The sequence below is a fragment of the Oncorhynchus tshawytscha genome, linkage group LG04 (genome assembly GCF_018296145.1).
Source record: "Oncorhynchus tshawytscha isolate Ot180627B linkage group LG04, Otsh_v2.0, whole genome shotgun sequence".
Taxonomy (NCBI): Eukaryota; Metazoa; Chordata; class Actinopteri; order Salmoniformes; family Salmonidae; genus Oncorhynchus; species Oncorhynchus tshawytscha.
This window is the reverse complement of record NC_056432.1, coordinates 17,188,371-17,201,408: the sequence shown is the minus strand read 5'-3', so window position 1 is coordinate 17,201,408 and position 13,038 is coordinate 17,188,371. Positions and strand designations below refer to the sequence as shown.

The 13,038-nt window shown below is 43.2% G+C and overlaps 1 protein-coding gene across 2 annotated transcripts in view; it reads left to right on the top strand.

The window, feature by feature from the left end:
• LOC112248222 (netrin-G2-like) overlaps nt 1–13,038 on the top strand; it is a 65,974-nt gene that overhangs the window by 15,141 nt on the left and 37,795 nt on the right. The gene's annotated exons all lie outside the window — the stretch shown is intronic.

The window sequence follows — 13,038 nt, the reverse complement described above, 5'->3', positions numbered from 1 at the left end:
CCCTCTTCGCCTCCTCCTCCACCTCCTCTTCCCCTTCTCTCCTCTCCCTCCTCCTTCTCCAACCCCCCCTTTTCCTCCACCTCACCTTCCCCTTCCTCCTCTCCTCCCACTGCTCCTTCTCCTCCCTCCCTCCATCCTCCTCCCTCATTCCTCAAAGTGCTAGTTTGAAGTGGCCTCAAGGAGGAAGGACCGTAGCTTGCCTGTCCTTAGATGGCACATATTATTTTGAGAAACAGCGTACTAGAGCAAACCAGATATATCTGTTTCTCCCATTCTGTCCGTGTGCCTGTTAAAAGAAGGATAGAACAAGAAGAAAAGAAGGAAACCATTCTCAGACCTTCACTCTGGTCACTCAGCATGCACTGGATCATTATTATCCTACAGTCTGAAAATAATCTGTCTGCTTAGAAAATGACTAAACCGCACACACACAAGCCTGATACGGCAATATCTAAATAATCACCAGCTGGTGTGGATGAAGTTGAGCTGGCCGGGTAGTCTACAAATAGAACATTACAAAATATTTATGGTGTGAAGCTTATTTGTGTCCAGAAGGCATTTGAAAACCCTTGGTTTGTATTATACAAACACATATCTAAATTAATCATATTGCGACAATCAGGAAACTATTAAATAAAGAGTGGAAATAGGGACGCTGTCATTGATAGGTGGATTGGGGTGAGAGTCCAGTCCCAAACAACCAGATGTTCCAGTTTTGAGGGGAAATGGAAAGAGAGCCTGTGATGCGACTTCCACTTTTGGACGTTAACAAGGCAGCACTCCATCTTAACTCCTCCTCCACATTTACTGGATTGGTTGAACAGCACAGAAGATAAAACTGTCGGGGGAGGTTTTTATTTATTTTTCTTCCTGTCAAGACCAATAAGTAGGGGATCTAGTTTCAGGTGTATCTTTTAAGCCTGCTACGTTAGGTTAGTGTGAGAGTGACCCTGGTGCATACAGTATTATCTTGTTTCTGGAGACAGATGGCTCCAGTTGTTGGGTGTAATATATTGGCATAGCCATCATCTGTCTGACCTCCTCGCCCACCTTCCTCTAATACACAATGATAGGAGACGTCAAGCTGTCAGCAGAAACCCAAGTGTCAGACAGACAGAGGCCCCACTAATGCTGTCTTTATCTGCCTGGGCTCTGAGGTGGTCTGTGTAAACTTTGGTCCTGTTTCGGCACCTGTCACAGTGGGGAAAAGGACCTTGACACTAACAACTGTTTATAATTAATAATTTTCCACAAAAGCTTGAAGTTCACAGGCTTGTCTCAAGTTAGGGTTCCAGGCGCTAACTTTTGCCTGTTGGGTTTCTGTGATTTTTTTTCTTCTCCAAAACCTAGGTAGTGAGAATGTAATACTGTATAATGTTAGGCCTGATCCTCCTTCCACACAGTCTAACTAAGGGACTGTGGAACAGGGGATTTCCTTGGGCTGGGACAAGGGAGACACATGGGCAACCTGATTTTATAAGTGTGGAGGAATACCTCTGCGTGCTAACATGATTTTTTTTTTCACAAGGATCCTGTAGGCAGAGCTGACAGTGACATTTTGACCTCTCGCACTTTAAATCTCCTGCTTCCTCTCCCGTTGGAAAACAGCTCCATGTAAAAAATTATAATAATAACATGTATCCAGACGGTAAACTCTTAGAAAGTAAGTGGATTGTGGGAGAGACCAATAGGACAGACACTATATTTCTCTCCAGATCCTCCCAATCCAACCACCTCTAAACATGCACCACCCCAGCCCACAATGGCTGTTAATAATATAGTAATATACAGAACACAGGCATTACTTTGTTAACTGTGTTTAGCAGTGTTGGAATAAGAACTCTACCATTGGAGAGAGTTTTCTAGCCTATCATTTATATCCACACAGACAGTCCAGTCGGCATGGCATCCAGATAGTTGTCAAACAGTGTCCTCTCAGGCCTGTGCACAGCATGGAGGGAGCTCTGAGTGGCTTTTCTCCATTGCTTGTGTTGCTGTGCTGTGTTGTGACTGTGGAGAGATTTGAGCTGTGAAGAAGACCGGGTGGCTGATATTACGAGGAGCCCAGAGAGAGTGTCTCCCTAAGATGACAGTCTGTCACACCTGACAGTGACAGCAGTGACCCTCTAAGCCTTATGGGCCTGTCCAATCACAGATGTGAAAAGTATTATGGGATATATCCTTAACTGTCACTATGACAAAGGGCTGGTCTCTGACACCATTATTTTACCTGCCTATGTCCTTGTAAGGTCATTATTTGAGTGGGGGTAAAAAGGACATGTGTATCTGGAACTCAACTGAAGGCACACTCTGGATAGATCTTTGTAGAGCACAGAAGAACAAATGTCAGTGTGACCTCAGCACAACTTTCTTGTCCTGGGTAAGGCAAGGGTAGGGATGAAGTTAGTGCGCTGCTGCTACTGTGTCTATAGGCTACAGTCTTTCTGTAAATTTTTTGCTTTGGTCTGCAATCGGTTGTGCATGATGCAGGACTTGGCCTAGTTTTGGGAGCAGCTTGTGTTTCTAGAGCGGAGTCGTGTGCTGTGGAGCAGTAGTATGAGGAAAAACATTATGAATGTAATGACTGCAGGTTGGGAGTGAGGGGAGAGGGCACTTAAACAACTTTCATGAGACTTGTGAGTTTGCTTCTAAAAAAATCCTTATGCCATCACAATCAGTGCTGTCTGTCAAACATCCAGCAATTTGCCTTAGCTTCAGTGAGGGCGAGGTCAAATGCTCAGTCGCGCCCTGTCTGGAGTCGGCAAGCCACAAGGGAATGGATGCCTGCCCTTCCATTGTACAAGTAATTATATACCGTACATATATCATTACTGGTATGTAACTGACAGAACTGTTAATTGAGTGTGAAGTCCTCTTCATCAGAATCTTTTGTTTTCTGGTCTTCCTCATCTTTCTGCTATGTCCTTCAGCAGTTAATGAGGGGATGAGTGTAGCCAGTAATTACATTGAGTGTAAAAAACATTGTCATAGACTGACCAGTTGAATCCAGGTTAAAACTATGATCCCTTATTGATGTCACTTGTTAAATCCACTTCAATCAGCGTAGATGAAGGGGAGGAGACAGGATAAAGAAGGATTTTAAAGCATTTGCTTGCCATCGAGAGGGTGAATTGGCAAGAAAAAGATTTAAGGGATACTTCGGGCAATGAGACCCTTTATCTACTTCCAGTCCGATGACCTGTCGGATACCATTTTTATGTCTGACAGTATGAAGGAAGTTAAGAGTAGTTTTGCAAGCCAATGCTAACTAGTGTTAGCGTAATGACTGGAAGTCTATGGGTATCTGCTAGCATGCAGAGAAATAAAAATGGTATCCACAAGTTCACCTGACTCTGGGGAAATAGATAAAATAACTCTTTGCCAAAATCCCAAAGTATCCCTTCAAGTGCCTTTGAACAGGGTATGATAGTAGGTGCCAGGCACAACGGTTTGAGTGTGTCAAGAACTGCAACGCAGCTGGGGTTTTTACGCTCAACCTTTTCAACACCCAAAGGTCCACCACCCAAAGGACATCCAGCTAACTTGACACAACTGTGGGAAGCATTGGAGTCAACATGGGTCAACATCCATGTGGAATGCTGTCGAACACCTTGTAGAGTCCATGCCTCAACGAATTGAGGCTGTTCTGAGGGGCAAAAGGGGGCGCAACTCAATATTAAGAAGGTGTTCTTAATGTTTTGTACAGTCAGTGTAAATACTGTGGCGGACTGCAATAGCATCGAATAGTCGAATAGTCCCCGTGATATGCAACTGTTCAGGGAAGTCAGGAACCAATAAACGCAGTCAGTCAGGAAAGCAAAGGCCAGCTTCTTCAGGCAGAAATTTGCATCCTGTAGCTCTAACTCCAAAAAGTTCTGGGACACTGTGAAGTCCATGGAGAACAAGAGCACCTCCTCCCAGCTGCCCACTGCACTGAGGCTAGGTAACACGGTCACCACTGATAAATCCATGATTATCGAAAACTTCAACAAGCATTTATCAACGGCTGGCCATGCCTTCCTCCTGGCTACTCCAACCTTGGCCAACAGCTCCGCCCCCCCCCCGCAGCTACTCGGCCAAGCCTCTCCAGGTTCTCCTTCACCCAAATCCAGATAGCAGATGTTCTGAAAGAGCTACAAAACCTGGACCCGTACAAATCAGCTGGGCTTGACAATCTGGACCCTCTATTTCTGAAACTATCCGCCGCCATTGTCGCAACCCCTATTACCAGCCTGTTCAACCTCTCTTCCATATCGTCTGAGATCCCCAAGGATTGGAAAGCTGCCGCAGTCATCCCCCTCTTCAAAGGGGGAGACACCCTGGACCCAAACTGTTACAGACCTATATCCATCCTGCCCTGCCTATCTAAGGTCTTCGAAAGCCAAGTCAACAAACAGGTCACTGACCATCTCAAATCCCACCGTACCTTCTCCGCTGTGCAATCTGGTTTCCGAGCCGGTCACGGGTGCACCTCAGCCACGCTCAAGGTACTAAACGATATCATAACCGCCATCGATAAAAGACAGTACTGTGCAGCCGTCTTCATCGACCTGGCCAAGGCTTTCGACTCTGTCAATCACCATATTCTTATGGGCAGACTCAGTAGCCTCGGTTTTTCTAATGACTGCCTTGCCTGGTTCACCAACTACTTTGCAGACAGAGTTCAGTGTGTCAAATCGGAGGGCATGTTGTCCGGTCCTCTGGCAGTCTCTATGGGGGTGCCACAGGGTTCAATTCTCAGGCCGACCCTTTTCTCTGTATATATCAATGATGTTGCTCTTGCTGCGGGCGATTCCCTGATCCACCTCTACGCAGACGACACCATTCTGTATACTTCCGGCACTTCCTTGGACACTGTGCTATCTAACCTCCGAACGACCCACTACTGCGACCTATATGCTCTAGTCGGCTGGCCCTCGCTACATATTCGTCGCCAGACCCCCTGGCTCCAGGTCATCTACAAGTCCATGCTAGGTAAAGCTCTGCCTTATCTCAGTTCATTGGTCACGATGGCAACACCCACCCGTAGCACTCACTCCAGCAGGTGTATCTCACTGATCATCCCTAAAGCCAACACCTCATTTGGCCGCCTTTCGTTCCAGTTCTCTGCTGCCTGTGACTGGAACGAATTGCAAAAATCGCTGAAGTTGGAGACTTTTGTCTCCCTCACCAACTTCAAACATCTGCTATCTGAGCAGCTAACCTATCGGTAAATAGCCCACCCAGTTTACCTAACTCATCCCCATACTGTTTATATTTATTTACTTTTCTGCTCTTTTGCACACCAGTATCTCTACCTGTACATGACCATCTGATTATTTATCACTCCAGTGTTAATCTGCAAAATTGTAATTATTTGCCTACCTCCTTATGCCTTTTGCGCACAATGTTTATAGACTCTCTTTTTTTAATCTTTTTTTTTCTACTGTGTTATTGACTTGTTAATTGTTTACTCCATGTGTAACTCTGTGTTGTCTGTTCACACTGCTATGCTTTATCTTGGCCAGGTCGCAGTTGTAAATGAGAACTTGTTCTCAACTAGCCTACCTGGTTAAATAAAGGTGAAATAAAAAATAAATAAATAAATAAATACAACAACATATATCATATCATTAGTGGAATGTTCAGTGTGTTTTGTCGGAAGCACTGAATCAAAACCCAAAGGACTGTTAATTGAGTGGGATGTCCTCTTCATCAGATTCTGATTCTGTTTCCTGGTCTTCCTCATCTTTCTGCTACGTCCTTCAGCAGTTAATGAGTGTCGTCAGTACTCAGCCAGTACATTTCATTACTTTTAAAGATGTTCTGATTCAGCTCTTTCTTTCTCTCTCGACAGCATCCTCTTCTACCTGCCATCGAATCCTGTACCTGTATGTTGAGAAAAGGTTCATTTTGAAAAGATTATCAATAATGATATGCTTCTGGAGGAAACTGCAAGGAGTCACTTAGTTAGTGCACATACAGTTTGTTTGTCTGAGGGATTCTGCCGATAGAGCAGAAACCTGGCTGGCATGATGACACCTGTGCACGGCATGAAATAGCACACACACACACACACACACACACACACACACACACACACACACACACTCACTCACACAGTGGCATGGAGTGTAGTAACATTTTGTGGAATCACGCTGACTCAGCACTTGATTTTGTGATTCTGTGAACTTTGTGTTGCTTTGTCGAGGCACATTGAAAAAAATATATTTTTATTTAACCTTTATTTAACTAGGCAAGTCAGTTAAGAACAAATTCTTATTTACAATGACGGCCTACCCCGGCCAAACCCGGATGACATTGGGCCAATTGTGCGCCGCCCTATGGGACTCCCAATCACGGCCGGTTGTGATACAGCCACTTGGGTATTCCCAACATATTCAAGAATGTCTGCCGAAACGGACCGTTCTAGAAAATGTATGTGAAATGCATTGTGTTATTATGTCTGTTTCTAACTTTCATTTGAAAGCCTTTTAAGGAATTGCTGTCTGCTCCCACTGAATGTATAGTAGGCCTACAATATATCAGTACAGTATGCCTGTTCACAAGACATACTGTACTGAACCATAGTTTTCCAACAGTTATTTTCTCTCTGTGTTTCCCTGTAGGGGAGTAGCTTATTGTATGACTAATGATGCTCGGCCCAGGCTTAGGATGATAACAGAGTTAACCAGTCCATGCTTTCTGCCCTGTCGTTGTCAGCTTTGGGTTGCAGATGAATTATGAAAATAGAAAACACTGCTCGCCGTCTGGTACTCCAACACTTACAGTTCAACCCTAATGCGGCTAATGAAATTAACATTTCAGGGGGTTGGAACATGAGGAATTAATGCTGTCATCTCAGGAAGTAAGCTCTGTATGAGTGGAGAACAGCACACTCTCTCCCACGCTCGCTCTCCCCAGTCCGCCTGCTCTGCTATCCGGTGTATGTGACAATAAAACAGACTTTTTGGGGGGTTGGTTACTGTTGGAGCATCATTACCCAATGAGATGAAACAGCCATTTGACACTATGAGCTTCTAGTGTGTCAATTTGTGAATAAAAAAGTAATATTCTAACTAGCTTTGCATTGCAATAAAGGTTAAAAAAAAATCTAATTGAATTGTCACTCAGCAGGATCATTTTGGGTCTTTTATCACTGTAGTTTATTGTCAAAAACTCTATCTTCCAGATTGCTGAAGTAAGATGTTAAGCAAGAGGTGGATAAAGGTTTCTATTTGTTGAGGGAAATATTGAAATGTCAATTTACAAAGGTTTAATAGAGGGAGTAAAGCATCATTTGAAGTGAAGAGTGGTTTGTTTCCCCAATGATGCCAGTTTTTTCAAAGGTTACTCTGCGGACAATTTGTCTCTTAGGAAAAGGCTGGAAATGTCTGGTTTTTATGCAGCGAGCAACGTTTGCAGATATGGGATCTTTGAAAGGCTGCTAAGTGTGGGATCCTACTTGTACGCCAGCAGCACCTCAGGCGTAAATATCATGGCAGCCTACATGGATCCCATGCCGCCAGGGGCACAAACAAAAGAGGGTGTCCTTATGAAGGCAAACAGAATATTTCAGCAGTACGTTGTCCCTCATCAAATTTTCATCTGCCCAATTCTATGATGAGGAGGACTATTTTTGGTGCAGCTCCATCACAGTAGGAGATCCCTGGCCAGCCAACCTGTCCATCCGTCCTCTAATGATCGAGAGCATACGGTTCATTATCATTACCCATCTAGCACATTTGGTTCTTTGGAAGTTGTGGGAGCGCAAGTTTTTGGTTTCCCATTGGTTCTGGGAACAAAGCCATACATACCTGACCATTTTAAAAATGTTCCGTTTAACCGCTCTGAGAATGCAAGTGAACATTTCACCTGTTCTGGGAACATACATTTTTAGGTTGCAGGGAGGTTCTGAGAACATTTTACTATTGTTCCTTTAACTTTTTACTGGGAGTTTATTTTATTTTTTTACGCTTTGAGAATGGAAATGATAGGTTATTTGAGGTTTCTGAATAATGTTTCAATAAGACTTTTGATAACACTGCTAGATTAGGTTAACTGTTTTGAACTCATGAGCTGTGCTCAAATACTCATACTAACCATACTATTTGTGATGTAAATTGAGTATTCTCAGAACCTCCCTGGAACCTAAAAATGTTTGTTCCCAGAACAGGTGAACAGGTGCATATTGGTCATATTATGGATATAGTGAGTATGCCAAAAGTTCCCGGATGTTGTACTACATTCGCCAAAATACGAAGTATACAAGCAGTGGACACTATTTCTGTGCTTTTAGGTCCCATAATGCAATTCTTCCGAAAATGGGCACGGCTTCACATCGTTTTCAGATTTGAAGAAAATGGCAAATCTGAAAAAAAAAATGGCAGCCGAAGTCCAACGAGAGCGGATACAAATTCATTGCTTTAACTAATTATGACAAATGTTAAGAAAATGTTGAGCAATGTAATAAAGTAATGACTTTTCAAGTAAGTTAGCTTACACGTTATGTTGGCTGACAATTTGTTAGCTACGGACATTCAGAGATTTGTCCTGAAGCCACTCCTGCATTGTCTTGGCTGTATGCTTAGGGTCATTGTCCTGTTGGAAGGTCTTGAGCAGGTTTTCAACAAGGAGCTCTCTGTACTTTGCTCCGTTAATCTTTGCCTCTATCCTGACTAGTCTCTCAGTCCCTGCCGCTGAAAAACATTCCCACAGCATGATGCTGCCACCACCATGCTTCACTGTAGGGATGATGCCAGGTTTCCTCTAGAAGTAACACTTGGCATTCAGGCCAAAGAGTTCAATCTTGATTCATCAGACCAGAGAATTTTGTTCCTCATGGTCTGAAAGTCTTTAAATGCTTTTTGGCCAACTCTATGCGGGCTGTCATGTGCCTTTTACCTAGGAGTGGCTTCAGTCGGGCCACTCTACCATGGTGGCCTGATTGGTGGAGTGCTGTGGAGATGGTTGTCCTTCTTGAAGTTTCCCCCATTTCTACAGGGGAACTCTAGAGCTCTGTCAGAGTGACAATCGGGTTCTTGATCACCTTCCTGACCGAGGCCCTTCTCCCCTGATTGCTCAGTTTGGCTGGGCAGCCAGCTCTAGGAAGAGTCCAGAGTGGTGGTCCAAACTTCTTCCATTTAAGAATGATGGAGGCCACTGTGTTCTTGGGGACCTTCAATGCTGTAGAAAGTTTTTGGTACCCTTCCCCAGATCAGTGCCTCGACACAATCCTGTCTCAGAGCTCTACGGACAATTCCTTCGACCTCATGGCTTGGTTTTTGCTCTGACATGCACTTTCAACTTTGGGACCTTATATAGACAGGTGTGTGCCTTTCTAAATCGTCTAAACAATTGCATTTACCACAGGTGGACTCCAATCAAGTTGTAGAAATATCTCAAGGATGATCAATGGAAACAGGATGCACCTGAGCCCAATTTTGAGTCTCATAGCAAAGGGTCTGAATACTTATGTAAATAAATAAAATATATATTTTTTATTTAGAATTGAATGTAATACCTTATGTTGTTCTTGTCTATATATGTTCTGTACGTTGTCATGTATTAGTATGTTATATGTGTACCCCAGGAAGAGTAACTGCTGCATGTGCAAAAGCTAATGGGGGTCCTAATAAACTAAACTTAACCATTCCCAGAAAGTTGTGGAAAGGTTGTATGCAAAATAACCATAGGACAATCACGCTCTCACCAAGCTCTAAGACACATATGGTTCTCAGAATATTATCTCAGATAGTGTGTGTCAAATCATTTACAATGACAATAATTACTTTGCCGTATAGATTTTTACTCTCTTCATTTGCTGTAGATATAAATTGCACAGATACAGATACACCGGGTCAGAAGCGTTTCTGCCTATATGCAGACTACGCATTGTGCATAGGGCCCCGTGGCCGCTAGGAGTTTAGGAACTCAACTTACCGTTGAGAGTTTAAAATGTACACAATATGCAATTTCAAAATTTCGCAGCGCATCAGCAGTTTTCCACTGACAGTTACCCAATTAACCCATGTCAGCTAAACATTTTTAGATAGCTGGCTAGACTACCTTACCAAGCAATCTAAATCTTGTAGTAATCATCACCAAATTACTGACCAGGCATGCAGGGCATGTGCTCAGTAGCCCTGATATCATATGAATATGGTGTAAGTATTGACAAAATCTGTAGAATTGCAGGAAATTAGCTTCAAAACTGCAATATTTTCAATAAACATTTTGCCCACCCGGTGGGGGACCCCCAAACCAAATGTCGCTTTTTGGCTAAAAGCTAGATGTGCTTCTACACACGGTGTGTCAGTGGTGGTCAGTGCTGTTTTAAGATGAGGGAGGACGATATTTTTTGTCATGAGCATGGCCTCATTTCTATAACAGCATATTGGATGACCCTCATTCATATTCCATTCACCCAGTTTAATGTAACAGCGATAGGTTTAGGCTACCACATGATAGTAAAGTTTTCCTTATACCCATCATGAGGTTGCTACGACAGAGCCTATGAAAATAAAATTTACAACATAGGTGAACACAGGTCGAGAGACAAATTTGAGTTTTCTTCCGTTTAAGAAATGTTTTTCAACAGAATCGGCAGAATGAATACACCCCTGATCCCACGTAAACAGTTCACTCTCATAACAGCCAAGCCAAACCTCTACAAACAGCCTACATCTTTGTCACCATATTATCTAAAGTAACGTCATAGTCAGCATAGCTAATAGAACTAGTGTGTTTGTAAACCCGCTACAATCATGCAGTAACGTTAGTGTACAGTCCGTAAGCAGTTACACCGGTGGGCCCAGGGTGCAATAAATTAATAATACCAAAAGCTTATCTTGACTTGGAAGAGTTCCAGTTTTGTGTTGGAAAGTCATAGCCAGCTAGCTAACATAGTACCCCTCTGTTTGAGCAGGGTGTTTCAGTAGGCTTCTCCTTTATTTTGGAAGAAATTAATTTGTTCAAAACTGTTCAACTTTCACTCTCTTTTGAGACAGCTACTCACCACATTTTATTGCAGTGTTAGTTAGCTGTAGTTTATGCTTTCAGTACTAGATTAATTATCTTATCCTTTGATTGGGTGGACAACATGTCAGTTCATGCTGCAAGAGCTCTGATAGGCTTGAGGACGTCCTCCGGAAGTTGTCTTAATTACTGTGTAAGTCTATGGAAGGGGGTGAGAACCACGAGCCTCCTAGGTTTTGTATTGAAGTCAATGTACGCAAAGAAGGACGAAAGCTATCTGTCCTCTGGCTACACCATGGTACTTACTACCTTACAGAGTGCTGTTGAGGCTACTGTAGACCTTCTTTGCAAAATAGTGAGTGACTATATTTAGTATAGTTTTATCTAAAGAGGATAACTTAACTTTTTTACAATTTACATTTTTAGGAAATTCACTGAGGAGGATGGTCCTCCCCTTCCTCCTCTGAGGAGCCTCCACTACAATGTATAGTGGGAGAAGTGCAGGGGATCCAGTCCCTAACTGTCCCTGCTGTGGACAGTTGCACTGCGGGTGCTTTCAAAACACTCATAATTGGCAGAATCCCACTGAGACTCAACCCACGGAGCCCACAAATTAATTATGCAAGGACGGACCCTTTTATTTTCCCCGTGTGCTATTTTGGTGTGCTCTTGGAAATTTGAAGCCGTCTCCCTTTCTAAAGCTCCACTTTGTCTACACTTCTCACTTACACTAATGTATCTACAGTATATCTCTGCCTATCTGCATATCCCTTCAGGAAAAGGAGCTGCGCTTTGCATTTGACTTCCGCCCTTGCTGGTTGGGAGTGCAGTAGAAGTTTTTTTTTTTTTGCATCCTGTGTGAATAATTTAAAGGAGCTGTCCATGCCAAAGCTTTCAAGGTCGTTGGCAATTGGTAGTAAAAGAGCCAGCAGCTTGATGTTGTAGAAGGGCTGCTGCTCCCTTCATGAGGTGGTGTCTCCCTGGTCCGTGCTGGCACTCACCAACACTTAAATCGCAAAATTCTCCAGTAGGGGCAACAGTGAAAAATATGGAGAAAAAGTCTCCTGTAGATGTCCATTCCTCCGGGTTGCGTTGGGATCCAGTGCTCTCACGGGTATTAGCTGGAAACAGCAGAGATTTGTTTTCTTCTCATATCAGACGTTCCTCAGAGCACAGTGAAAGAGAAAAGAGAGAAAATGCAAAAAGCATGTGGAGCAATGAACTCTGTATGACTGCCTCTCTCAGACATTTTCCCTGGCAAGGGGCTAGCAGCATTCTAAAGCAGCTGTGCCTCAGAACCTCTATAAGAATGTACAGGGGCTGTTAGTTTCACTGTTAGTCAGGTGAAATGTTACCTCCAGTGGAGAGCTGTTGTGAAAACCCTGAGCAGGTTATCATTAGTGGAGGTCAGAGTCCTTCTGGTCCCAGGCACAGATCTGAACCAAAGCAGAAAAGCCTGTTTAACCCTCCTATTGTGTTTGTTTCATGTTAATTAATTCTGTGTTCCCGGTCCAAAATGACCGCCCCATTATAGCTGATTATAAATCCATAATAATCCATAAATTATCACCTAATGTTGTGTTAGATCACTTTATCAACTTAAGTTCTTGTGAACATTGCAAGTTTTGAACTTCTATTTGCTATTTATGGCCTGTAGGCCTTATTGACCTGAGCTCATACAACTCGTTTTTGAGTTTAAAAAAAACATAATGCATGGATTATTTTGATTATAACAAACACTCAGATGAAACATATTCTGCTATTTATCACAGACAACTTTGTGTCAAAGGACTCTCTCCTCCTCACCAGTGTCATGATCAAAGATATGATCAAGAGCCTGACATATAGTATATTGTATGGTCATTGTGCTGCCACAGAATGAATTGTGAGCAAGGCCTCAAAAAAGAGCTGTGAGAAAAGTTTGATATATTATTGAAACAATGTTGCGATTGTTTGTGAGAATGCCAACAGGTGTGGTTCCCATGGGGGAAAGAGTCTACTGAGGAAAGATTCCTGTGGGGGTTGCCATGGAAGCCAAGAAGGGGAGTGAGGTGTGTGTGTGTGTGTGTGTGTGTGTGTGTG